Source organism: Mirounga leonina, unplaced genomic scaffold, assembly GCF_011800145.1.
Source record: "Mirounga leonina isolate KUSES-001 unplaced genomic scaffold, KU_Mleo_1.0 Mir_150, whole genome shotgun sequence".
Taxonomy (NCBI): Eukaryota; Metazoa; Chordata; class Mammalia; order Carnivora; family Phocidae; genus Mirounga; species Mirounga leonina.
This window is the reverse complement of record NW_023270374.1, coordinates 22,033,794-22,058,911: the sequence shown is the minus strand read 5'-3', so window position 1 is coordinate 22,058,911 and position 25,118 is coordinate 22,033,794. Positions and strand designations below refer to the sequence as shown.

The following is a 25,118-nucleotide window of genomic DNA, read 5'->3' as shown; positions in this document are numbered from 1 at the left end:
TTGCGAAATTGAGGACTCTAAAAAGCTTTTGTTTGGGGTTATATCTTTGGATACTGGTAATATTAAAAATTAAAACCGAGAAATGTTTTAAATGTTCTTTTCAAACAAATTTAGTGAGTAGAGTGGTATTGTTTTATATTCTTGCAAATCTTTTTATTATCTGCCTTAATAGCTGGGTTCTCTTATTTGCTTCTGATTTTAACCTGGTGCCATGTCACTCAGCATGTGACCTCTGGAAAACTCCATTGTACACCTAAGAGAGGATGTGAGAAAGGCAAACATGTCTTAGTGTTACTACGGACAGGGTTGGCTTCATGGAGTCCCGCACTCTAGACTACACTTCCGAGAACCAGTGGTATAGATGACTCTTCCTGAGGAATTTTCTGTGAAGGGGAGCTGCTGAAGTAGGGGGCAGCCGGAGATCTAGAAAGGAGTTATTCAAGGTCCCAAATGAAGGGACAGAACTTGTGTGTCCTTACTCCTTGTCAGCGTTCCCATTAGACCTACTATTGTGGCTCAGACTCCAGCTGCATATAGGCAACACTCTGTCCCTAGCTTGGTATGATGCAGAAAGGTCCCCGTAATCTGGGATTGTAGATTTCAGAGTAGTGTTCAAATCAGGGCTCACTGGTTTTAGTTTTTTTGCAACAGTGAACAAATGCACTTTGGGTGGGAAACATGGGATTCCTCTGGAAGGAGTGTTGCCTACTGAGCTGTCCAGGACTGAGTGGTTCCATGTTTGGGGCTTACTGGCCATGTGACCTCAGGCAAGTTATATTATCTCTCTGGGTTTTATCATCCATTAAAGGGGGGTAGATCCTGTTTATCTTATTGAGGTTGTTGGAATCACAGGAGGTTATAAAAGTGCCTTATATGACCTGCCTAAATGAAACGCTAAATTTTATTTTATTTATTTTTTAAGATTTTATTTATTTGACAGAGAGTGACAGCAAGAGAGGAACACAAGCAGGGGGAGTGGGAGAGGGAGAAGCAGGCTTCCCGCTGAGCAGGGAGCCCGATGTAGGGCTCCATCCCAGGACCCTGGGATCATGACCTGAGCCAAAGGCAGACGCTTACGACTGAGCCACCCAGGTGCCCCGAAACGCTAAATTTTAGATACACACTTTGGCTTGAGGTGAAAGTATTGTCCTCTCTTTGTCTCTGAAGACAGTGGTCTTTAGTAGCCTTGCTTCAGAGGATTTACCACATAGCTTTTTTTTTTTTTTTTTAAACAAAGCTGGACTCCAGGCAACTGTGGCCCATTGCTTGTTCCAGAAAACTTAACCTATTTTTAAAGATTACTCAATGGCGGATTCTATCTCTCCCTTATTTGTCATTTTTTAAAGATGTTTAATAATTTCTAGTGTTTCCTCCCAGTCAGCCACAGACCTTACCCAAAGTGGGTAAGCTAAACTGCTGTTCTAGGTGCCACCGCCCACCTCCGTTGCCGGGGAGGGTGTTGTAAGATGAGGGAGTCTGCGTTCATGGCCAAGTTTGCTGTCTCATAGACGAGCCTTGGTTACTAGGGCCTTTGATAGTCAGGGTCCTTGAATGACATTTATTTGGAGCAGGCAGCTCAGGCCAGCTGAAGGAAATCTAGATGTTGGTGTGGCCTGAAGGGTCGTAGAAAATAATTCTTTGTTCCGTATGTGATCTTGGTAGCTGCCTAACATCAGAGGGGGAAAAAATCCAGCCTATTGTTGAGGTAATAAAGGATATATTTATTCTTGGCGTGAGGTCCAAAGATGGGGCTCTGGGCTCATATGCTAGAGGACCTGAGTTGACCCCTTGACCTGGCCTTCAGATTCTTCTTGTTTTTATGAGATTTGAGGTGGAGGTCCCCAACCCACTATTTGGACCCCTGATGGTCTCCTGGGGATTCACAAGCTTCAGCTCATCTAACAGGCAACAGCATGTTGGCTCACATTGAAGCTGTAGAAACCAATTCAGAACACTTCTTTACTTTTTGGCAGAATTATACCCCAATTGTGTCACATTATAGGTGTCGAGTTAAAAGTGATACTGGAAACTAAAAAATGGAAAAGAAATTCTTAATGTGGTTCATTTTAAACAGCAAAGTTTTCAAAACAATCCCCGGAGGGTAAACTAGAAACGGGTTTTCCGTGAGAAGTTGGGAGCTTGGGACAAATAGGTAGGTATTCAGGTCCCCTCTCGGTTGAGTGTGACTTCCTTGTCCAGCCATGAGGACAGACGTGAACAAATCTAGGAGCACGTAACACATGCCCTTCACTCAGGACCCTGTGAGAGGTGGCCACACTAAACGGAGCTTTTGGGGTGAGACCCCCCACCTGGAGCCTCGCCTTGTGTGGGGGAGGGGGCTGAAGGGTTAGGTTTTGAAGGAGAGCGACAGTGCTGAAGATGGTCAGAGCTGTTGATAATCACTGCATCCCTGGGGCCACGTGCTTTTTGACCATTATTTCAACTTCCCAAAGGTCACAGCTGATAAGGAGCAAAGCCTAGATTTGAACCCAGGTCTGAGTCCCTGGTGTCCACTGATATGGGGTAATGCCTCATTGAAACATCTAGCAATCACGTGTTTTTATAACGGAATTCAACAAATAGTTGTGCACTGAGTGGAGTGTGAGATGAGTAACGTGAGCACGAGGCGCATGGCCATTAGTAGCCTTCTAGTTGGGGAGTTTCTTGTACCCCGAAAAGTACAGCGTGCTGAACAGCTAGGTAGCCCAACGGGGCGGGGGGTGGGGGGGATGAGCAAGGACACCTTCTCCATGAAGCCTTAACCGCTGAAGGGACCAGAGTTGGTTTGATTCCTACACCCCAGAGGCTCATCCCAGTTAGTCTCTGGTGGAATCTTGAACCTTCCAAAGAGGATGGAAGGAGGGAAATGCCATCCTCGCCCTGAAGCGGATGATTAGATCTTTACGGGATAGGGGTTTTATTTAAAGTTGAAAGATCTTTGGGAGGGGAATGTATTTAGCTGGTGATTATCAATCCTTGGATGCAAGCAGATCTGCAGTCTCTGAGCCTCTTTTGAATCCCTGTCTATAAAATGGATGTCTCAGCCTGGCCTTCCCCGTCACCCTAGCACTCCTTAGGGCTAAGAGTGGAGGGGTTGTGCATGAGGATCCAGAAGGTTTGCTTCTCTTCTCGCTGGGAAATTAGCTGTGTCTTCACTCTGAGGACATGGTGGCTGGAGGTACCAGCATCCAGGAAGACAGTGGGGCCTGGTCTGTCTCCTTGTGTTTTCTCGGGGCTCCCCCAGGTCAAGAAGGCCAGGCATCTCCCTGGGGGCCAGCTTTTGTTCTTGCCTTTGCCCTCCCCTGACAGCTCTGGCTGTACCCACGGGAGGAAGCTGAGCTGGGGTTATGTAATGGGGCGGGTGGCCCCCAGGGACAGTCTGTCTCTTGAAGCTCTGCAGGACATCAAAGCATCCGTGAGGGGACAGGCCTGCCCCAGGGCTGTTGTGGTTCACATTCTCCTATTCCCTGGCATCCTTGGCTCCTCCTAGCCCAGACGGCATCCCTTTGGGCAAAGCAAAATCGCTTTTGTAATCATGCAGCTGTAAGCAAGGCTGCCTGATGGTTGGGGTCCTTCCAAGTCCCATTTCCTCCCCCCCCCCCCGCCCTGGGACACAAACACTTCTACCAACAATAACAGCTCCTGGGTGTAAAAACCTGGTTTGAGGGGCCCCTGACTTGTGCTGAGCCGAGGCCTTGTCCTCGCTCTTCAGCTCTGAATGAAATACTTTCCACACTTTTTTTTTTTTTTTAAGACTTTATTTATTTATTGGACAGAGAGAGGCAGTGAGAGAGGGAACACAAGCAGGGGGAGTGGGAGAGGGAGAAGCAGGCCTCCAGCGGAGCAGGGAGCCCGATGCGGGGCTCGATCCCAGGACCCTGGGATTGTGACCTGAGCCGAAGGCAGACGCTTAACGACTGAGCCACCCAGGCGCCCCCACACTTTTTAATAGTTGACACCACGTGTGCAGTTACCACATAGCATCTGCATGACTGCCACCCGCCGGCCTGCTGCAGATGAGGAAGCGGAGAATCCCCTTACTAAGTTTTGAGAGCCGGGATTTCAAACAAGGTATCTGCCCGGAAATTTCACTGTTCCCTTCTGCTTCCTGCAGCCTCTTTAAAAGCAGCTTTTGATGGGTTTATATTTTCAGGCGGATGGTGGACTCCCCCTCCGAGGAGCACCACACAGGTGGCCCCTTAGTTACTCGTGTACAGTGCTGCCCGGGGGCCTCTCTGAGTCTGACGACTGACCTGGGCACAGGCATGCCGGAGCGGGGCCACCGTCCACGCCTCCAGGTGAGGTCACCTGTGTGCGGGTTCCCCTTGGGTCACCCTGATAACAGCCTCACACGTGGGCAGGTGAGGCGAGGCTGGGTTAGTGAGGCTCCCACATAACCGGGGGCGGGCCACAGCAGGCAGAAGTCTAAGTTACCCAAAGGTTGGAAGGTGGGAGACCAGAAGCCCGCTCCATGTGATGGCTGTCGGGAAAGCACGGGCACTGAGGGAGTGCCAACAGGCACCAGGCTGAGGAAAGGGCTCCGATGTGACCCAAAGGCAGCCTGCTGTCTCTGTTCCCTCCACCAGGGATCCTGGCAGAAGCCCCTTCCCAGTGAACATAGCCCGGGCCTTTGAGACTGAGGACCCAAAGCAAAATAGCAGTGGTGGCCAGGTTTCTCCCTGACAGATCTCCCAGTTCATTTATGAAATCTTGACTAAAGCGGGGGATTTCGTCATTGGTGCCCATCATTGATGTGGCTGCCCGCAGCCCTGTGTGGAAAGATGCTGGGGCCAAGTCGCATTTGGTGAGCAAGAGCCCTCCTGATATGTGGCAGGCACTTGCCTGGGGGTGGTGGTGACAGGCTAGAACCGCCCCCTCCCAGTGTTGTCCTCTAGTCGTTTACCATGCAGCAACGGGGAGATGACATGGAGACTTAATTGTAGTAGCTGTGGCCCAGGAGAGATACAGGAAGCCTGGAGGGAGCGGAGGGAAAGCTTCCGGGAGGAAGGAGCACCTTGGGCTGGTTCTTGAAGGTCGGTTTAGTGGCACCTTGTAAACCAGGTGATAGCAGGTCACAGCTCAGGGCTCGCCAGAAACTCGCCTTTCGCGCCCTGAGGCTTTGTTGGGTACAGGACCCAGCTCTCCAGGGGAGAGGGTACCGCTGTAGTCGTGAAATCCGAACCAGAGATGCCTTCTAGACCCAGGACCTGGGGAGACAGCCCAGGGTTCCGTCTTGGTAAACTAGGGCAGCGGCATAAGCTCCCAGCCCCCCCTTTTGTTGCCACTAGTGAGTCCTCGGTGGTATTACAGAACCAAAGGAAATGGAGACCTCTTCCCGCATCTCTAGGATGCAGAAGCATGGCAGGCCTTAAAACTGCCAGCCAAGTTTAAAATAAATCAATAGCATAACATACTGCAATGAATTTCCCAACTTTAAAGGAATTTCACTTTCAGTTAGAGGTGCCAGGGGAAAGCTATAACTCAGCCTGCATCATATACAGGTCAGATTTCTGTGTGTTGTGTCTTTGTAAAAGAAAACAATATCTAGGGACTCGGTGCGGGGAGATGGATTCGAGCCACCCAGCCACACCACAGGGCATGGTGAGGAAGATGAAAATGCTTCTGGTTTTTCCAGGCTGGAAAAAGGAGCCAGGTATGGGGCCTGGGCAGTAATCTCATGGAGGGGAACCTTGACTCCTTGTCATTCCAAGGCCTGGTACCGTAGCAGTGATGGAAGGCAGGTCGGCTTTGGTATATGGTGTTGGATTTTAGCTTTGGTCAGCTGTTCCAATGGGAAAGTCACAGAGATGGTGTGAGCCAGTTGACTCATTCTGCATTTACTTCCATCCATTTAGAAAAAGGAAACCCTTACATATTGTGGACAGCACAGCACCCTTTTGTTTTTTGCCTTTCTGCTTTTTTCAGACATGTCCAAGACATGTCTTTCCTTCCAGAAGGCTCTGGTCTGGGGCACGTCTGAGGCATGGGCTTGGAAGCACAATGCCGTCAGATCTTGGCAGAGTGCATGGGCCTTACCAGCCTAGCCCACCCTTGTACAGACATAAGGAAAACTGGAAGTCACAAGTAAAAACTCATTTGTTGTTAGTAACCAGATTGCATACTTGGATTTGATGAATGGTTTGCATGGGGCAGCAGAAATGAGTGTGAGTATACCACACCCCAAACAACACAGTGACTCTTACCTTCTAGAAGGAGTTATTTAGGAGTTTAGGCCAGTTGCCTAAACTGAAATCCAGATGTCACCGCCGATGTGATCCAGGTGACCCCTCCCTGCCCTGCCCTCAGATGCTCAGGGCAGAGGCACCAAGAGCCACTGGAGAGCCCATCACTCCAGCGCAGTGTTTTGTTTGGAGTCCTGTGGCTGTGGGACAGCTGTTCTGGAACTGTGGCTTCCCACCTACTCATAGAGTGTCACTGAGTTGGGGCTAAGGTCGTGGTGCCATGGGCAGACCCAGATGTGAGTCTTCAGGATCTGCAGCCTGATTATGTGGCCTGGGCAAAGTTGAACCAGAGTTCAAAAGACTGCTTCCTTTCTATCAGTGGGAGGAACGGAGGATGTCACGAGTAAGAAGTTTCCTACTTAATAGATCAAGATTCTATCCTGTGAACTTGAAGATGTTGACAAGCTATCACCATACTCCTCCCTGCTCCTCCTCACTAGCTCCCATCCCCCAACACACACAGTGTCAGGGACAGACCGTCTCAGAGTGTGGTCCCCAGACTGGCAGCATCACCTGGGAACTTGTCAGAATGCATATCTCTGGCCCCACTTTAGTCCTGCGGAGTCGGAAACCAGGGGAGGGTATTCAGCAAGCCGTCTGGGTGACACTGAGGCACACTCAGGGTCAGGGTTGAGGGCTGCCCTGGCAAAAGAAGGTAAAGGCACACTCTGCCACGTTACCATCTATTAAACACACAGCCACATACCTTACCTCTTAATCTTTGGTCCTCAAAAAGCTTAGATCTAGGCTTAAGAGCTAGGAAGAGGGGCCTGCTGGGTCCTAATCCTGTCTCTGCCTTCCATAATTACCTATCATCGGGACTTTGGGCAAGTCAGTTCTCTGTGGGCTGTGGTTTTTTTGTCTAGAAAACCAGGGCACCTAAAGGACCACTCTCAGCCCCTCTCTCCCTGCTCCCTCAGCCTGGTCATGTTTGTGGGTTCCACAGTGGATGAGTTTCCAGGAGTCGGGACTCCTGATTCTTGCTTTGTTTCCCCCGCGGTGCATGTGTCCTTAGGATGAGGTGAGGTCCTGCAGCCACCTGCTCTTGGGAAGAGAAAGAAAATAATTGAATTTCTCCATGGGCTTCCCTGGCCCTGGGAGAATAGACTTCTGAGCCGTAATAACAGTGAGTATCTTGGGATGATCTCCAGCAGAGTACCCTCAGGGGAGTACAGGGCCCTGTGAGGTCCTTGTTGTAGGATGGGAGCTCACCCTTCAAGAAAGGGGAACTTGAGAGGCAGCTGGGCATAGGGAATGGGGAAGCAACAGGATGCACAGGTCTCCAAGTGGAGTCTTGGACATGGCTTGAATCCTGACTAAAAATCTTCACTTGTTCATTCCCCCTAACATGTATTGAGCACCTGCTCTTTGTCCAGCTTGGGCCATGGAGACAAAGATAATCCCTGACCTCAGTCCAGCTAAACCTTAGGCATCTCTCTGAGCCTTGGAGTCCTCATTTATAAAATGGGTTGCTACTAACATTTACCCCATAGGATTTTCATGTGGATTCAATGGAAAATGGATGTAAAGCTAGCCTGAGGATGCTGGCCGTGCAGGAGGCACCCCATAGCTCTTGGGTTCTGTTGTCTTTTCATACTAGTTCTTGGCTACCCTGGTGACAGAGCGTGAAGTAGTCTCTCAGGATGCTTCCCACCCACCCCCATCAATAAAACACACACGCCAGAGGGGCCCATTAATTTTTTTGGTAGCCTAACCGGTAGGTGCTTACGGTACATCAGGGACAGCTCAGACCTGGTCCCCACGCTCCGGGCCCTTTGACCTCAGTTTGAGAGATTGGTCCTAAGAGGAAACTAAATTTCATGCCTGTATGGATGGAGGAAACAGAAAATAGGGGACCCTCCCCAAGGCCAGAGGAGGAGGTGCCATTGAACCTGAGACCTGAAGGATGAGGTGTCTGCCAGGCAGCTGGGCAGTGAATGGGTAGGGGCAAGGTGGGAGAGACTGGGAGGAAGAAGCAGGAGCCTGACGTGCCCGGCGTTGGGGATGGTGGTAAGTCTCAGATCAGCTTCCCCCGTCGGGTTCCGTGTTTACAGGAGCACTCTGGCTCTGCTGCCAGGATTGGAAAGGGCAAGCATGGACCTGGGGCCCAGCTAGGAAGTCGAGTTCCCCGGGCTAGGGCGGATGGTACATGGGATGGGGCAGAGTGAATTTAAAGTGCATTTGGAGATTGCTGGAGGACTGCAGGTGGACGGAATGAGGGAGATGAAGGCAGAGTGGCTCCACGAATCACTGGGCTGGGGGGCAGAGCCATTTTCGAGACTGTGAACCCTGCAGGAGAGGGGCTTTGTGGGGGGCCGGGGGGGTGGAAAGTACACAGATGTATCTTGGGTGTATGGCCATCAACCCATCCTCTCTCCTTTAGACAGGTATTTGGTAAGTGATTATCTGGGTCTTCTTGGGGTGCCGCTGGATCCCAAATTTGGGACTAAGCCTGGGACACCTTCATGAGCCCCAACTGCCTGCCTTAGACCCAGAGCTGCCTTCACAGCCTTCATCTGATGACTGTGCCTTGCTGTGTTTTGTTCTTTCCTTTGTAATCAGCTTCTCATTAGGTGACTGGTGTGTCTGGCTCTTCTGTCTTTATTTGCATATGCACTCTGCTATAATTATGTCCCAAGAACATAGCGTTTTGTTGTTTTTTGTATTTACTTTTGCTTTCCCGAGCTGAAAACCTGTGCAGTGTCCTGTCACATGGGCAGGCTGGTGGTTCTGCCAAAGAGCAGCTTTCTAGCGCCCGCGTCTCCCTCTCTGGGTTTTTTTCATGATTATATAATATCGAGACCATGATTGCTGGCTATAAAATTGACTTTGAGGGCCACTTTAATTTGTGAATTGGGAAATACTTTCTATTCTGGGGTAAGGAGAAAACGGGGAGAGGTGCGGAGAGCTCTGTGGTCAGTTGCCTTCAGGCACTTAAAGTGCAAGAGCTGAGGGGCTACCCCAAGGTCTGAACTTGACATCAAGCTAGTGGAAGGGGGCTTCAAGGTCAGTCCTTCAGCCATCCTCGGGCATCTTGGTTTGAACTACATGTGGGGCGTGGGGTAGAAGCTGGCCCTACCTATTCACCACATCTCCTTCCCTGGAGAGTAGGTCCGTGTTTCATACTCATTTACGAGTGCTTACTGGGAGCTTTTGCAGTTTGCTGGCGGGCTTACAGTCCCTTTATTTGTTTCTGTGTAGAACAGGCCTGGGGCAGCCTGGAGCCTTTATCATCCTAAGGCATGAGGGCAAGGGGCAGGGTCACTTCCTCTCAGTTAGCTTCTGACTTACTGAGCGCATGCCATGTGCAGACTTCATACTCTCCCCGTCTGTTTCTTATCTCGTCACATCCTCACATGGGTCCTGGGTAGGATGTCCTTCCCACTCCAAAGACAGTAAGTGATGTGCCCCACCGGCCACATGGCCAGGAAGGGCTAGCTCCAGGGCCCTCTGCCATTGGCTTCTGAGGATAGGTCTGTAAGTGGCACCGTGCTTGGTGCTCCCAGGAGCTCAGTGGAGGGAACATTGGCTTTTGGTTGAAGCAGTCAGTAACGGCAACAAGTAGGACCTGTGACTTAAGATAGCCCTTGAAGAAAAGGCACGCAAGGGTGTTGTAAGCAAGGGACACAGCGTGAGAACATTGAGAATTTGTGTCAAGAGCAGGTCTTCGGGTTGGCTCACACAGAGGTGAAGTGGGAGAGCGAAATGGCACTAAATTGCCCAGAGCCTTGAATGTCAGCCTAAGGAGGGTGACCTTCACCCTGGGGAAGAAAAAGTAGAGGTGGGTGATGGTGGTGTACAAGGCTGTTCTTTCTGGCGATGAGTAGGTCACGGTGAGGAGAGAATGGAGAGCTCCCGGGAGGAGGGAGGAGATGCGACACCCAACAGGGCTGGCCTTCAGAAGGTGCGAGACAGCAGAGGCGCCCTCCTGAGCACGCGAAGGGAGACAGGGCAGCAGCTGATACGGCCATTGGGAGCCCTGTATTTCCCTGTTGGTGTCAGTAAGAGACTGGCTTCGGAACCTGGTGTGTTGATAAATCTAGGTTTAAATTGCAGCTCTCCCACGGCCCAGCTGGGTGACCTTGGGCAAGTCTCCTAACTTCTCCGGGTCCCCATTTCCTGTCTGCTAAATGATGCTCATTTAACACTGACGTTCACTATTGGCTGGTGTGAAGACCAGATGCACAAGAAATAGGAAGTACCCAGTGCAACTCCACGCACGCGGCGAGAGCTCAGGAACAGGCAGCTCTGTGCATTGCCTTCGTGCAGTCTGTTTTTGCCAAATCCTCACAGGCCCGTCATTCGTTGCACTAACAATCTGCAGTGCTCTGCTTTTCCCTAAGAGAGCTCCAAGCCTCTTGGCAGTGCCCCCCCCCCCGTGAGTTCCCTGGGCACACCGGGCTTTGGTCTGGTTGCTGTAACCGGAAGTCCATATGGTCCCCTTTTGCACAGACCACTCTGGGCATGACCTTGTTTGAGTCTTGCCTCTTCTAACCACAGACTGTCCGGTCACCATATGGAAGAGCAACCGCTCCCCTTTAGCTGTGATGGCACCTTAGGCATGCTCCTGGCAAAGGGCCGGGGAGGAGGGTTCTCCCAGGAGCCTGGCTTCTCCCAGGAGCCTAGCCTCTCCCTGGAGCCCTTTGTCTGCTAATCACAGCGGCCACAGCTGAACCTCGGTCTCTTCGGAGACCAGTTGAGGCAGTTGGCAGCTTTCGCTTCATCCCCACTTAATAAGTTGAGGAAGGGAATTAGTTAGGGGGTCCCTGTAGCCGACTGCCAATTACCGGGGCTGTTTCTGCAGACAAAAAGTTCCCCCTTCGTTTGTCTGGAGTGCCAGCCAGTGCCTGTTTACCGGCGCAGGTGCTTCCCAGCTCCCCGAGGGCCCCCAGACATGACTTCCCAAGGCCAGAGGGACCGGCTCTAAATGGGTCTACGGCCTCAGACCCTGGTGGGATGACTCGGGGTGCAGTCCTGTGGATTGCTGGTCACCAGAGAGCCTTCCAGATCTCAGACTCTGAGGTCTTGCCAGCAATTCTTCCTTTGTTTCGGGGGTTGTTTTTGAGAGATTTTATTTTTAAGCAATCCCTACACCCACCATGGGGCTCGAGTTCACAACCCAGAGAACAGGAGTCACACGCCCCACTGACGGAGCCAGCCAGGCGCCCCAGCAATTCTTCCTTTTGTGCATTTGGCGAGCTTTTGAATACGAGCATTTGGGGCAGCTCGCTTTGAGAAATCAAAAGGTTTAAAACAGTGTTAGGCAAGGCTGCAGTGGCGACGGACATGAGCCCTGCTGTAATATGACCAAAGTCTCGGAGGCTGCAAGCTTCCACGGTAACTGGCCGTCGCATTTTATGTAGGCGCGTTCACTGCCCTGGCCCAGCTTTGTGACACAGCAGAGACAAGGCTGGCATCTGTCTGCAGCAGCTCGCCCCCCTTCTCTCAGTAAACCAGGCCCCGCCGGACAGCCGGCCCGTCAGCTGTGGCTGCAGGAGAGCGTGGTGTCCTCACCGTGGTGAGTGGGCCACCGATCGAGCTCAGTTGACTCGGCGTAGAGCCCGTCTCCTCTCCATGGCCTTTGTCTGCTTTACGAGTCTCAGCTTTGCCTTGAAAATCTGTAAGGAGAGGGACCCTCCACCCCCCACCCCCCCCACCCCCACCCCACTGGTAGGCAGGGCTCTAGTGCCATCAGCTGCAGCCTGGCTCCTGCGCCCAGCTTGTCCTGCTCCACTGTGCCCCAGGCAACCCCGTGGAGCCCTCCCAGGTTGCTTTCTGGTTCGAGTCTTTGCCTTGATAGATAAGAGCCTGCCGAGGTGCTCGTGGTTCTTAGATTCCTCAGAAGCTGAGTGTCAGGGCTGTCCCTCCAGAAAAAGGCACGCGACTGATGCACCCTGTGGTATATTTCATATGCCTTCCGGGCTCTTGCAGGCCCTATGCATCCTTGGAGTTCGAAGGACCCCCGATGGAGAACCCCTGCCCTGGTCCCAAGCGCCCCTCAGTGGCGCAGGGAGAGAGCTAGATGAGACTGGAAACCAGGGTCCCCACCACCAGGCGGGGTCCTTCATCATTTTCCTGCAGTTTACTTCAGTGTCTCTTAGTAGGGGCTAGGTTCCTCTGGTTGCCATCTGCTGTTCCAGCCTGGGCGACAGTCTGCCTTTCAGAATGCATGGGGCGGCCTCCTCCAGACACGCAGAAGTGGGCGAAGGGTGGGCCCCTGGCTGCTCGAGAGCTGGTGTTCAGTCTCTCGGGGCGGAGGGGGGGCCTACCCTGCTGCAGCCCTCACCCCCACCTCCACCTCCGATTTCCACGACCAGTGGGCTTCGAATGTGGGGTGCGGAGTCCGCCCTGGCAGGAAGGCCACCACCGCCTCTCTAGCTGTTGGCCCGCTACGGAGCAGTGTTGGGCATCAGAGGTTTTTTTGGGGTCGGTCCTGGAGGGAGGCCGCGTGGGTCTTGAAGATCTGGGGAAGACCACAGAGGTGAAGCCAGAGCCAAGGCTTCCGGTCGCGAGGCCACCGTTCTCATTTGCATCTTCCTGTGGCTGGCTTTCCCGGAGGAGGGGGGGTGGCCCACTGAAGCCAGACTGGCTCCCGCTGGCCACCCCTGGATTTCAGGCTTCCCTCTCCAGATGGAACAGAAGGCCTTATTTTCTTGCCCTTTGAAAGGCGGCGAGGGAAGGAGGGTCAGAGAGCGGGCGTTGGCCCCAGAGCTGCCTGGTTCTGTAGCGGGTCGGCCGTGTCTTGTCCGGGAAGCCCTTCGTCCCCGTCCCCGTGTGCCTCCTGTCCCCCACCTAGCTCTGCAGGTGTGTGTGTGGAGGGGGGGATGGCACGGTGTGGCCCGGTAGGAAATGAGCCCGGATGACCTCCCGGCTTGGACAGGCAGCCCGGTTTTCTGAGGTGAGGGTGAGCATCTCTCTCTCCACCTGGCATTGCATTGTTCAGTGCGAACTCAGCTATAGGCAGGGATGTTACAACCAGATTTTTGTGTTAAGATCCTGTCATGCTGAATGATTCCGTGAAGTTCGTAAATTAATTCTTTTATTGCCACGTGCTAGCTCCCGGGTCCCGTCCATCAGCCAGTATTTGACTTGTGGGCTTGGCGCCCTGAGAGGCTCAAGAGAAGCCCAGGATGTCCTGTCCTTCAGGCAGTTGGGCTTGGGGGGGCACACGGCATGGCTCGTGGGGGTCTGCTCGCTGGGGCGCGGGGGCTGGGGCCCCTGGGAAAAGGCCCGTGGAGGGGGGTCTGGGGGGTCTGGAAGGGTGAGGGGCAGGGCAGGTGACAACCAGACCAGCGCTTGCTGAGGCCCAAAGCAGAAAGGAGGCTGGCTTGATGCCAAGTCGTCTGGTCTGGAATTTTTGCCTGGGCCAGCCAGGGAGGTGGTGAGGTTTAGGGTTGGGGTGTGATCGAAAGCTGCCATCACCACATGCTAATCGTTTCCTGTATACCTCAGCGTGCCCCGTACGGATACCGTCGCTGGACGTCACACCCCGCACAGCAGACATGGCCACCCTGTCAGCTGAGACAGCTGAGGCTCAGGGGCCTCGACTAGTAACGGGAAGGAGAGCTGGCGTATCGGTTTTAGATCTCCTACCTCGAGGCCCAGGCCCTTGACAGAGCAGTAGCTCTCCGCTGCTCCGTAACCTGATACTCCGTGAATGACGTTCTCCCCGCGTTCGGGACCTGCTCCCAAACTCCTGCCTTCTTTTGGCCTCCTGGTCAGGGCTTAGAGACCGTCGCGAATGGCGCCCCTGGCCTTTGAGAGCATCGTGGCTGCTGCGGAGCCCCTGTTGGGTGTGCTCTGCTCGGACTCCTGTGCCCTTTTCCCTTCTGTAGACCCGGGTGCTCTTGTGGCACCGTCGTCCCTAGCTTTGCCCCTGTCTGAGCCCCTGGGACTAGCAGAGCCTTCGATAAATGGTGTATCAGAAAGCTTGGCTCCCTGGCCTCTGTCCCTCTGACAGATGGGGACAGACCGTAGTACTGGGGCCGCTGAACCCCGGGCCTGGCCGGTCGGTATCTGCGTATGAAAAGCCAGCTGCTTTGGTATATTAAGCAAGCGAGGAAGACTGATTCTGCTTAGGAGAGGCCTGCCCTCTATGACCCTGACATCGCCTAGCCCCTGTGCCTCCACAGTGTGATACGCAGACAATGAATACCTGAGCCTTGGTTTGCCCATCTGTAAAATGGAGATCATTCCTCCATGCCCCTTTGTTTGGGCAAAGGAAGCATCGCTTTCGAAGCCTTGCACGCTGACTGGCATGTCAAAGGTAGCCTTAACTACAGGAACAATACCTCCACGCAGGAGTGCAGGGAGGACTCACTTTAAGAGTGAGTTCTTGGCTCCCCACCTAGGAATACCACCATTTGAGTTTATATTGTGCTTTAGTCTATGAGCATGCCAACCCAATGACTTCCTTTTCTGTTGAATAGATGAGAGGGATGGAGAACACTGGACTTGAGGTTTGAATCCCAGTTAAGCATTTACGAGTCATTGAACTTTCTCATTTTGCTGAGTGTCAAGAGTATATGCATCACATATGCTTACGGTTGCTTCTTACCTTCACAGCAGGTGGCATGAGCTCAGGTGCTCTGTGTCACCCTGAAACCTGGTATGGGAGCCCTCCTGACACGTGCCAGTGGTCACCTGGGGTACTGGCCCATCCTTTCCACGGGGTAGCTATGACATTCTTGTACAGTATCACGGAAAATAGATCCTTGGAGACAGCTAAGTGGTATTTCAGATTTCGGGGCTCGTGGGCTTTAAAATTCCATCCTTAGGCCTGAGCAGGTTGACAGGGGCTGAGGATACCTTTGCCACCATCTGGCTGTCCTTGAGGCATTACAGCAATGGTGTGGCAGAGGCTGCCTTCCAGAGGGCGTATTGGGAGAGCTCCCCCCCGCCCCGCCTTCACCCTACACGTCCATACTGCAGATAAGGACAGAAAGTTCCTGAATTAAGCCTCATCTCTAGATACGTTGTACAGTTCGGTCTGAGAACCAGAGTGACCCAGTAACACGGTGAACAATGTGATCGATCGTACGGAGTGTCCCGCTCGGTACCAGGTGATGGGGTAGGCAGCTTACTTGAATCCTCACAGCAGCCCCTAAAAGGGTAAAGAGCAGCATCCCCACTTGCTAGCAAGGAAAAGGAGGCTCAGCTGCTATAAGCGGCCGGTAAGTGGCAGAGGCGGAATTTGAAACCAGGACTGTCCACCACAGCCTTGTGCTGTTTCCCCAATAGAGCACTTGAGTGAAGATGCTCGACTGAAGCATCGTGGCGGCTCCCGGGAGATTCTCACACCCTGCGGCTGCCAGACTGACACATTTGGAAGGATGGTACAGTTTGAAAGAAGGAGGCTGAGTAGGAGACGGGGGACCACAAACCATTCCCATTTAGTTTCGTCTCAAAATGACATTTTGACATCAACGAAGTAGGAGGGCCGCACTTGGAGAGTAAAGGATAGCCTTCTCTTCCCTGAGATGTTCCGTGTCTGCAGGCTGGGGGGCCGGGAGGAGGTGGACGGGGGTGCCCGTCCATCCCGCCCCTTTGTCCTCACTCCCCGCCCCTTCCCCTACTTCCCTTCTCCAAAGTGCTGGTGGCATTCATGGGAGCACTCTGGTTCCCCCATCTCCTTGATCAGGCAGACAACTGCTTAGCTGGCAGAGGAACTTGCTAGAAGGCTGCTCCCTGCCCGATGGCTCCACATCCTCCGATGTGCTCTAGACACCAGCCTTGTGCGGAGGTACCTAAGCCAAGCCCTCCCTGAACCCTTTTCTGAACGAATGTGTTTATAAATGAAGGGATTAAGTGGGTTTTAAACTCCACTTAAGCTCTTGTCTCTCCAGGAAGGGATTTCCCAGGACAGTTCGATGCGGAAAGCAGGAGCTGTGGGGTGAGACTGACCCAGGCCCAGACCCTTCTCTCGCCCACCCTTTGGCCATGCAGCCCTTTTCTCTGAGCTTCTCTGGAACTGGGCAACCTAGTGCCTACCTCATAGGGTTGGAGGGGCGAGATGAGGCCGTAGCTGTAACACGCCGGCTCCGTGTGGAGACACAGTGAGGGGGAAGCAGCGGGGAAGAGCTGAAAGTTGCCTTAATGGGTGGTTCCCTACAAAGCCCTTGGAACGTTCGATGCTGGGTGAGCGATTGCTGTGATGATGATTACAGAGAAGGAAGGTCAGACGTGCTGAGGGAGCTTTGTCCGAGAGCTGAAAGAAGGGGAAGGATTTGCCAACACGCCTTCCCAGATCACTGGCCCCTCTCCCCCTCGGGACCAGCGGCAGATGCAGGCGGCGGCGGCACCCCCGGCCGGCGGCGCTGAGGCTACTGCGGGCAGTGCTCAGCAGCGCTGTGGTGTGGGCCGAGCCGCTCCGTCTCTCTGGGCCCGTCCCCTTGTTAAAATGGGGCGGTCAGCCTCACCAAATGAGACGATCAGGAAGGCGAATGTGGCGGTTAATCACACACCACTTGTCATTGCGCTCAGCGGCCTGACTCGGCCCTCCGCACAGGGCTCTGTGGTCAGAGGTACGCATTCCACTGGAAAGCGACGAGGCAGGCCCTGGTCCAAGCTGGTCACTGGGCAGCCAGGGAGCCGGGGTGTGACATCTGCTAGGATGAGGTCGGAGGCTCCCAGCCCCTACCCCTGGGCTGGGCCCTTACACCATTTCCCGCCCCAGCAGGTGCCTGGGAGGGTCTGCTGTCGATCTAACCCAGAACCAGGGGCTCCGAGCCATTCCTGCTCATAGCTGCGGAGCCTGGCTCCCCGTGCACCTGCCACCATTGGCCCCCCAGGGCAGGTGCGCCTTCTGTAATGGGAGGCGGGAGAGGAACCCGAAGCTGAGGTCCTCTCCCTGAAAGAGAGCCCTCTTACTTTCCTTGTCCCTGCCCCCAAGAGAGAAGCAGACCCAGACCTGTAGGCCATCCTGAGGCATCCTTCCGGGAGGGGGGGACCCAGTGCCAAAGCCGGGGGAGGGTGGAGGAGCCTATGGGAAATGTCAGCCTGGCTTCCTGGCAGGGGACCCAGTGATTACAGCGGTCATTACACACTGGTGTCTTGGGAGCTCTTGCAGAGAGCTGTGCTGTTGGTTTGACCTTCTGCGGGCACACTCTGTTCTGCTAGTTTATTATGTAAAAAGGGACTTCTGGCTTCTGAATCTCAGCCTCCTTGACCGCTGCTTTTCTGCTGCCGTGGGCCACCTTCCTGCTGATGGGCATCCCTTTGAGCAGGGTATCCTCAGCTTGGGTCCTGCCAAGGGAGGGAGGAAAGCAGTGTCAAAAAGGTCATAACTGGTCCCGGAGATGAGCTAAGCAGATCACACATTAGCCTACAGTTTCCTGGGCTTTTCTTGTCCTGTTTCACAAAGACTTGGAGTGTCTCGGATCGTGAGGTTCCCACCCCCAGCCCTCCCTCCCCCTGGCTGCTGGATGCTCTGCTTTGTCTTGAAAGCACAGGGAGAAGGTTGTAGACATGCTGAGTAAAGCCAGAGTTTGAGGTGGCTTCTGGGTCATCCCAGGATATGCTTCTGGTGATTTGATTTTGCCAAGTCAGAAACTGAGATACTAAACCCACCAATGCATTTTTTTGTTGTTGATGGAGCGGACTTCACAGGCAGGGAAACAGAAGTAGCAGAGGAAAAGGTTGAGGCTGAGAAAGCCAGTATGTTCTTCCAGATCAAATACTTTTCCAGCACCTTTATAATTCACCCCCACTCTACTCCCCATACGCAGACACTGGGCGCCCCTTCCTCGCCTTGCGCTGGAGGAAGAAACTGCCAGTCTAACCTCACCTGACAGCTTGTGGAAAATTCTCCGCTGTCCACTCTGTGTGTGGAAGAGCCCAGAAAAGAGCCTGGGTCTGGTCTCTTGGACTGCTCCTCCAGGGACCTTTCTTTGGGGCTGCCAGCTTTTCTTGTCCCTTAGAGTACGCTGGTTTTCCCATTATGAAGTAAAGCACGACAACGTGATGTGTCCTCAGTCGTAAGCAGGGGAAGGGGAAAATGCACCCACAACAAGTACAACATTTTCATGTACTCTTGACAGATTTCCTATACGTGGAGGTTTTTGTTGGTTACATGGTTCTGCTCATACCATATGCCGCGGGACATCGTAGGCTGCTTATTTCTCCTTAACCCCGGGAAGTGCTTCTGCCATAACCTGCCTTCTCATTTTCTCTGTACTACATCACTGAGTAAGATGGATCATTTGCTTAAATCTTCTCTTTTTGGATTTGTGGGTTGTTGCCTCGTAATGTAGATCATACTTCAACGAGCATCTGTATTCATAAAGTCCTTTTCATATATAAGATGACCAGTCAAGCTGGGTTTCCGGAAGTGGAACCTTAGGGTCTAGAGGTCTGCACACACCTGAGGCTCTGAAAACACAGGGCCAGATTGTTTTCCGGAAGGCGCTGGTACACGTCTCCAGCAGGGTGTGCATCCCTTCCATGCCCCCCTCGCCCAGCTAGGAGCGAGCAGTTTGGGTGGTCCAGTGGCTGCGGACTGCATCCCGTCCAAATCGAACACATTCATCGTTGCCGGTTGGGGACGAGGACAGGGTGGGCTCATGGAGTCAGTCAGTTCCTGCTGGGGGCCAGGTGCTCTACAGTCGTTACTCCAGTCAGACCTCAAAGAAGAGTCCACCATTTCTCACAGGAGACAGGCTGTCTCATATTGCCAGACCCCACTGCCTCCTGTGAGGACCAGCCAGGCGTCTGTCTCCCTGGGACCTGAGGATGACAGGCCCGGGTGGTCAGGCTGCACAGGCAGCAAGTGATGGTGGGGAGGGCACAGCTCCTCGGGCTACACGGAGCTTACACAAGAATAAAGCCCTGGGGGTGGGGGTGGATTTGGAGGGATTTCAAGCATGCCATGAAAGACCCGTCATTCAGGTTGAGAGCAGGCACTCCGAAACCCCAGGATGAGTCCCTGGGCCGTGCAGATGGAGGAGCATTGCTGCCTAGGATGGGGCCCTGCTCAGCTGATCGGGCTGGAGGCAGGTGCTGGCTCAAGGCTGATCGCTGTAGGCTCTTGTGTTCCAGGCCTCCACTAAAATGGGTCCCTGAAAGGCCGATGGCTGGTCCTGTTCCCGAGGCCTGGCACCAAGGCAATTCCCAAGCAATAGCTAATCATAATAGGGCCAGGCGCTGTCTCAGGTTAGATGCATTAGTTCATTTGGTCCTCATAATAACCTGTGATGTGGTGCAAGTGATGAGACCAAGGAGCAGAGGGCTTAAATTTGCCCGTGGTCAAGTGGCAGAACCTCATTCTTAACCCTGGCCCTGAGTCACCCCAGCCCCTGGCTGTGGGGTTCTGGCCTCTCTTGAGACCTGAGAGCTTTGGCTAACTCAGGTTCTCAGGGGGCTGAGCCGCACTTGTCTGTGACACAGAATAAACCCGAGAGCGTGAGCGCGAAACTTCTGTACGGCACAGAGAGGGCGAGGAGGGACGTGGGCCAGGGTCTGGAGGGACCGATGGCTAGGGTCCTGCGACATCTTGTCCTAATAGCACAGGGATGGGGGTCATGATGGGATTGGCAGCTGCAGCCAGCAAGCCTGCGTTCCCAGCCAGGGTTGGCTGCTCCATCAGTGTGATGTTAGTCATGTGTCTTTATTTAAACAGTGCCTCAGTTTCCCTCTGTGAAAAAGGAGAATAGTGTGCTGTGTCTACGGCAGGGTGGTTGTAGCGAAGCTAGATTCACTCCCTGTGAGGTAGTCAGAAACCTCTCGGCCCCCAGCACGTCACAGCTCCTGAGGTCCTCGGGGTTGAGTGCTGGCCCCGAGTGGGGCATCCGGAGCCTGGAGGTGCCCCGAGCCCACCGGCCCAGCGTCCGCTCATCCCCGGCCTTCTGTCTTCTGTCTTCCAGGTTGATCCTCGGGACCCACAGTCTCATCGTGTCTCCCACAGAGGCCCACCGAGGTGGTGGCTTGGTCGGTTGGTGATCTCCCGACAGCTGGATCTCCGGCAATGTGAAGCTTTTGTTTGGGTTTTCCCCCCTCCTTTTAGTTTCGCTTAATTTTTTTTAAATCTTATTTTATTTTTTGTCTTTTTTTTTTCTTCCTTTTTTAATTTAAACGATTAAGACTTCAGAAGAGCAGGAAACTATGCTGTGGAGAAACAACATGGACAAAAGCATATGTATAAATGTCGTTTTTAATTTTTGTAAGGGGTTAGGGAGCTATTTTGTTTCGTTCCTTTATTTTCCCTCTGTCTTCTTTGTTTTACCCATCCTTCAGTTCTGCTTAGAGCACCTCACTTCCCCAGAGAAGGCCTGCCTCTCTGCGGAGAGCCAGGGTGGGTCCCGGCCTGGGGGGCATGAAGACAGAAGGCAGCCTGTGGGCCACCTCCCCCCACAGACACAGGCGCTGCCGGACTCCGCGGGCCTCCCTCAGGCCTTAGAAATGGTCAGAGGTGAAGAAGGACCTGGAAGAGGAAGACAGGGCTTGGCCCGGAGAACTCAAGAAAGAAAGTCTCAACTGCGGGTTTGTTCTCTCTCAGCTGCCGGAAACCCTGGGCCACTCCAGGACTCACAGTGGTGGGAGGCCATTCTCTCTTCTGCCCTTTAGAACCCGGAGCGCTGGGCGGGGTGTGTGGGGGCAGACAGAGGTGATATCCCCCACTTCCCGGCGGTCGAGCACCAGCCCAGCCCAGCTCTACAAGCCTACCTTTCTGTTAGTGGTCTCCCTCCCAGAGGAAGACCCCCCCCCCCCCCCAGGAAAAACAACTGTCGTGCCAAACCTCTGCCTGGGACACGGCCGGGTCTTCGGCGGGCATCTGTCACTCCTGTGAGGTTAGCTCCCGTCACCTCCTGCCTCCTGATCATCTCCTTCCCACATGTGCCCGCCACGCATCCCGGTTGTCAGAGACGACCTGAGTCCCTGCGATCCGACTGTGACCTGGCCCTAAGAACAGGGTGTCCTGAAACTGGCTGCCACTGTCACCTCCTCGCAGTGAAGGGCATGCCCTGCACGTGGCCCATGGTGTCCCAGCCGGCGACAGAGTCAAGCGCCGTCTCCCTCACCCCCAGGAACTTAACTGTTAGGTGCCCTCCCTCCGCGTACACGTGTCTGGTGGGAAAAGAATGGACCCACCAAGAGCAGGGAAGGGACGGGCTAGACCCCCCCGGCCCCCCACAGCTGTCAGGTGCCCGTGTGTGGCCTGCCACCTTAAAGTTCGCCCCGTGTGACCCTGTTGACCTCAGCACCAGTGTCTGTGCAGACCATGCTCTGTGTGGCCATCCCACGCTCTCTGCCAGCACGCGGGCAGCTCCCTCGCCTCGGGCTTCTGACCCTGAGGGTTTGCCCCCCCACCCCCCACCTCCCTGGGCGCAGGGGCAGGTGGCTGGCCCCGTGTCGTCCCTCTCACCCGCAAGCTGCTGGGGCTTCTCCAAAGGCTTCCCCCCGTTACGACCAAGCAAGACGGGGTCTTGGGGGAAAGGGAAAGAAATTCTTTTGTTTCTTGTTTCCTCGAAACCAGCATAGGATCGATAGGGGAGGTAGTTGGAGGGCATTCAGGTTGGTGTGTGACCAAGGGGGGGCTCTCCTCCTCCCTCCCCCCCCCCCCCCGTGGCCGTCCTTTGGCCCTGGGCGTTTGGGAGAGACCAACGCGACACCAGCCCAAACTTGCAAACTCACCACACGTTTGCTGGCATTTTCTCGCCTTTTCTCAGGGCCCCAAAATACCACGGCTGCTGCTGCTTCCTGGGCCGACGGTTGGCCGTGGTGAGCAGGGCTGCGGGTGGGAGCCGTGCCCTCCCTTCCTTGTGAAATCCTTCGTGCCCACCCGCCCCGTCTCCTCTCCGGCTTCTCAGGCCACCGGAGTGCACCCTGGGCCGCCCCCGGGAGGGTGGGGAGCACAGTGTCCCTGACTGCAGCGCACCCTCCTTCTCTGCCTCCCCTCCCCTCCCCTCCCCTTGGGGGCAGCGGATGGTGAGAACTAGGGGACTGGTTCTCACCCCACGTTTCCTGGCTGCAGCCCCCGCCCTCAGGTTCTTGGTCAAGGCTCAGGCCTAACCTGAGACCCTTTGCTTCAACTTCACCTCGGCCCTCCCCCGGTCTCTAACCTCCATCTGGATCAGGTCTCGGAGCTGCAGCGGTCCCCCTTCATTATTTCTCTTGGCATCAGTGTAGCCCCCGTAGGTCACAGGATGTCTCTGCCTTTTGGGCAAGGCAGGCAGCCTGGGAGGGCTAGCACTTATCTTGCAGGACTCAGCCTACCCTTGCTTGGTGGCAGGTCCTCCTTCCCAGGCTCACGATGGCCAGCTCGTTAGCCCCAAGTGCCTGTCTCTCCCTCTTGCTCCCTCCACTCCTGCCCCCCCACTTTGTCCACCCCGGGTGCCCAGCCAGCCAGGTGGACGTCAACCCCACGTGAGCGCCGGCTCGGCCCACAGCCAGTGGACTAGCCTCGGTTGGACCCAGGTAGCTCCCATCCGCTTCTCAGCCACCTTCCCCCTGTTCCGCTGTGGGTCAGCCTGCTGCCTCTTCTTCCCCCTCTTCATCCTCTCCGCCTGCAGTTTGGGCCTGGCGGCAGCCCTGTGCCACCTCATCTCAGCGCCACCACGTTCGTAAGGCCTGTGCAAGTTCTAGGAGTTCCAAACCTTGAAATAGCAGTCACTCTCTTCTCCTTGGATCTGTGAAACGGTTAGCCCGCAGCGGGGAGGTTCTGGGCCTGAGACCTCTGGGTCTTGAGCTCAGTATCCCCCCCCAGCGAGAGGACTCAGCAAGACAGATCATAGTGCCTTATTCCACTGCCCTCGCTTGACCAGACCTGCTGGCTCCGCTGGAAGTCCGTGGCATCCTTCTCCCTATGTCTGTCACTTAACCTCTCGCTCCCGCCCACAGAGAGCCATGAGGGAAGCCAGGCCCAGGGCTCCCGCCACCACCGGGACACTAAGCGCAGCTATAGCCGAGGACAGAACAACCATGTTTCCACCAGGTGGATGCTCTCTGCCTCTCACTACCCAGCAGGCCCCCTGCCTCTTACCTCTAGCCAGGAGGATGCTGCAGTCTGTCCGTTCAGGACTGGCTCCATTTTGACCCCTTTCTGGGCACCGGGGACGAAAGGCGCAGGCCTTAGCCCCCTTTCATCCCAGAAGCATTGGGACAGGAGAGTGGGACTTCTTTCCTCCCACCCAGACGTGGTTTGCCCCCGATTGGCTGCCTTTCTAAGGGAGTGTATTCAATGTTTACTTAAGAAATACCCTGTTTACAGCTAGAGGAGAAACAAGCCCAACACTGGCAGAGATCTGACTCCTGATGGGGCCTGGCCTCCTTTCGGGCACTGCCAGTGGGGGGTCCCAGAGCGAATGAAGGCTGAGCCCGCAGGGGCGCGCGCCCTGCACACCCTCTGCTCCCTGACCCCGCGGTGCTAAGACCACTCACCACCACCTTCGCAGCCTTCTTGCCCCTGGACATTTCCCACCTCCACCATTCCCTTCCTCCCAGGTTCTCTGCTCCTTGACATATCAGCTGTCTCCTAGAAAACCAGTGTTTGGAGCAATAAGATTATTTTTGCCTGAGTCTTTTTTCTGAGAAAAGGTAAAGAGCCGGCATTGTAGGAATGTTCTATTTATGCTGTTGCAGTTTACCTTTTCAGAAGACAGATCTTTGTAGGATGGCTGTCTGGGTTTCAGCCTCAGAGTATCTTTTGGAAACTTGGAACAGCAGGAGTTGGGCCTCCACCCCCTAAGAAGGGGACCCCTAACTCTCTGCCCTCACCTTGCTCCATGCTGCCTGGGCTCCTGGCTCTGCCCACCAAGTGCGCCTGTCCCCTCTGATCCTCCTTGTGCCCCCCCCTCCCCCGTACACACCCATCTGGGGGCACCAGTGGCTCCTGGGTTATTGCTCCCCCCTGACTCCCTTCCCCTCCCTTGGCCTGCCTGGTGGCCCCCAGACCACAGCGCTACTGGAGTCACCTAGGAACTGACAGCCTGACAACAGCCAAGCCTGGGGCTAAGGCCCGGAGATGGCACCTTGGCTGTCCTCCCACACTGGGCCGAGGCACGGCCTCTGGGACGCCAGGCCCGTCTCTGACCCTGCCTGCCAGGCTCGCAGGTCAGGGACTCCTGTCCAGAGAGATGCCCTCAGAGGGAAAGCGAGGAGGTGGGACAGGAGGGCTGGCGAATGTAAGCTTCCAAGGTCACCATCGAGAGGTGAAGCCACTCCCACTGGTTACCCAGAGGCCGCCACATCTTTTCCCAGGAGGGGCCACACAAAAGGAAGGGAGTTTGTTCAGGAACGTTGTAAAGAACTCTTTATGTGTCCCAGGGGGCCTCCTCCATCACAGCCGGGGAGTATGAGGCCACGATTTAACATGCAGGTGGGGACGACTTGGATGTGAGGGAGGCACCGAGTAACCCAGGCGCAAAGTTAGCTTCAGCTACTAGTTAATCTATTTTTCTTTATTTTCTTTTTTTGCACAGAAGCTGGTAATCTAGGACCTACGTGTGAACAACTTTATATGAATATTTTTTGTACTTGGTTTACTTGGGTTGGTATGAGACATTATATTTAAGTTCCTTGAACACTGTGGATCCCCCTAATGTGTATGAATGACTGAGGCTTTGTAAATTAAGGGACGTTTGTGTGAATAAAGTTATTTGATGGGGTCAAAGAAGCCATATGTGATTTGAAAACGAGTGCTTCGTGGTTTTGTTGGCCCCCGTTTGGGGGAGGGAGGAGCCAGGCGGCACCACAGGTCCCAGGTCCTGGTGGGTGAGCTGCCTGGTGGCCTTCGACCAGCCTTCCAGCCCCACCTGGGGAACAGGCCCTCAGGAGGAGGAACCTGCCTGTCCTTGGGGCACGGGAATCCACACCTAGCCTGGCCGGCCCATCACAGGGGTTCCAGGGGCTGCAACCAGGCGGTCAAAGGCCCTTCCAGGCCCA

The 25,118-nt window shown here is 54.5% G+C and overlaps 1 protein-coding gene across 2 annotated transcripts in view; it reads left to right on the top strand.

Annotated features, from left to right (window-relative positions):
- The window catches only part of STK35 (serine/threonine kinase 35), a 43,513-nt gene extending 18,645 nt beyond the window's left edge, over positions 1 to 24,868 (top strand). Inside the window, exons 4-5 of one of the 2 annotated variants that reach the window (XR_004679446.1) lie at positions 20,102 to 20,717; positions 24,656 to 24,868. The gene's annotated coding sequence lies outside the window, so the exon portion shown is untranslated. Of the gene's footprint in view, positions 1 to 20,101 lie in introns of both variants that reach the window. The other variant, XM_035006020.1, reaches the window with a different exon arrangement.
- The last annotated feature ends 250 nt before the right edge of the window (positions 24,869 to 25,118 follow it).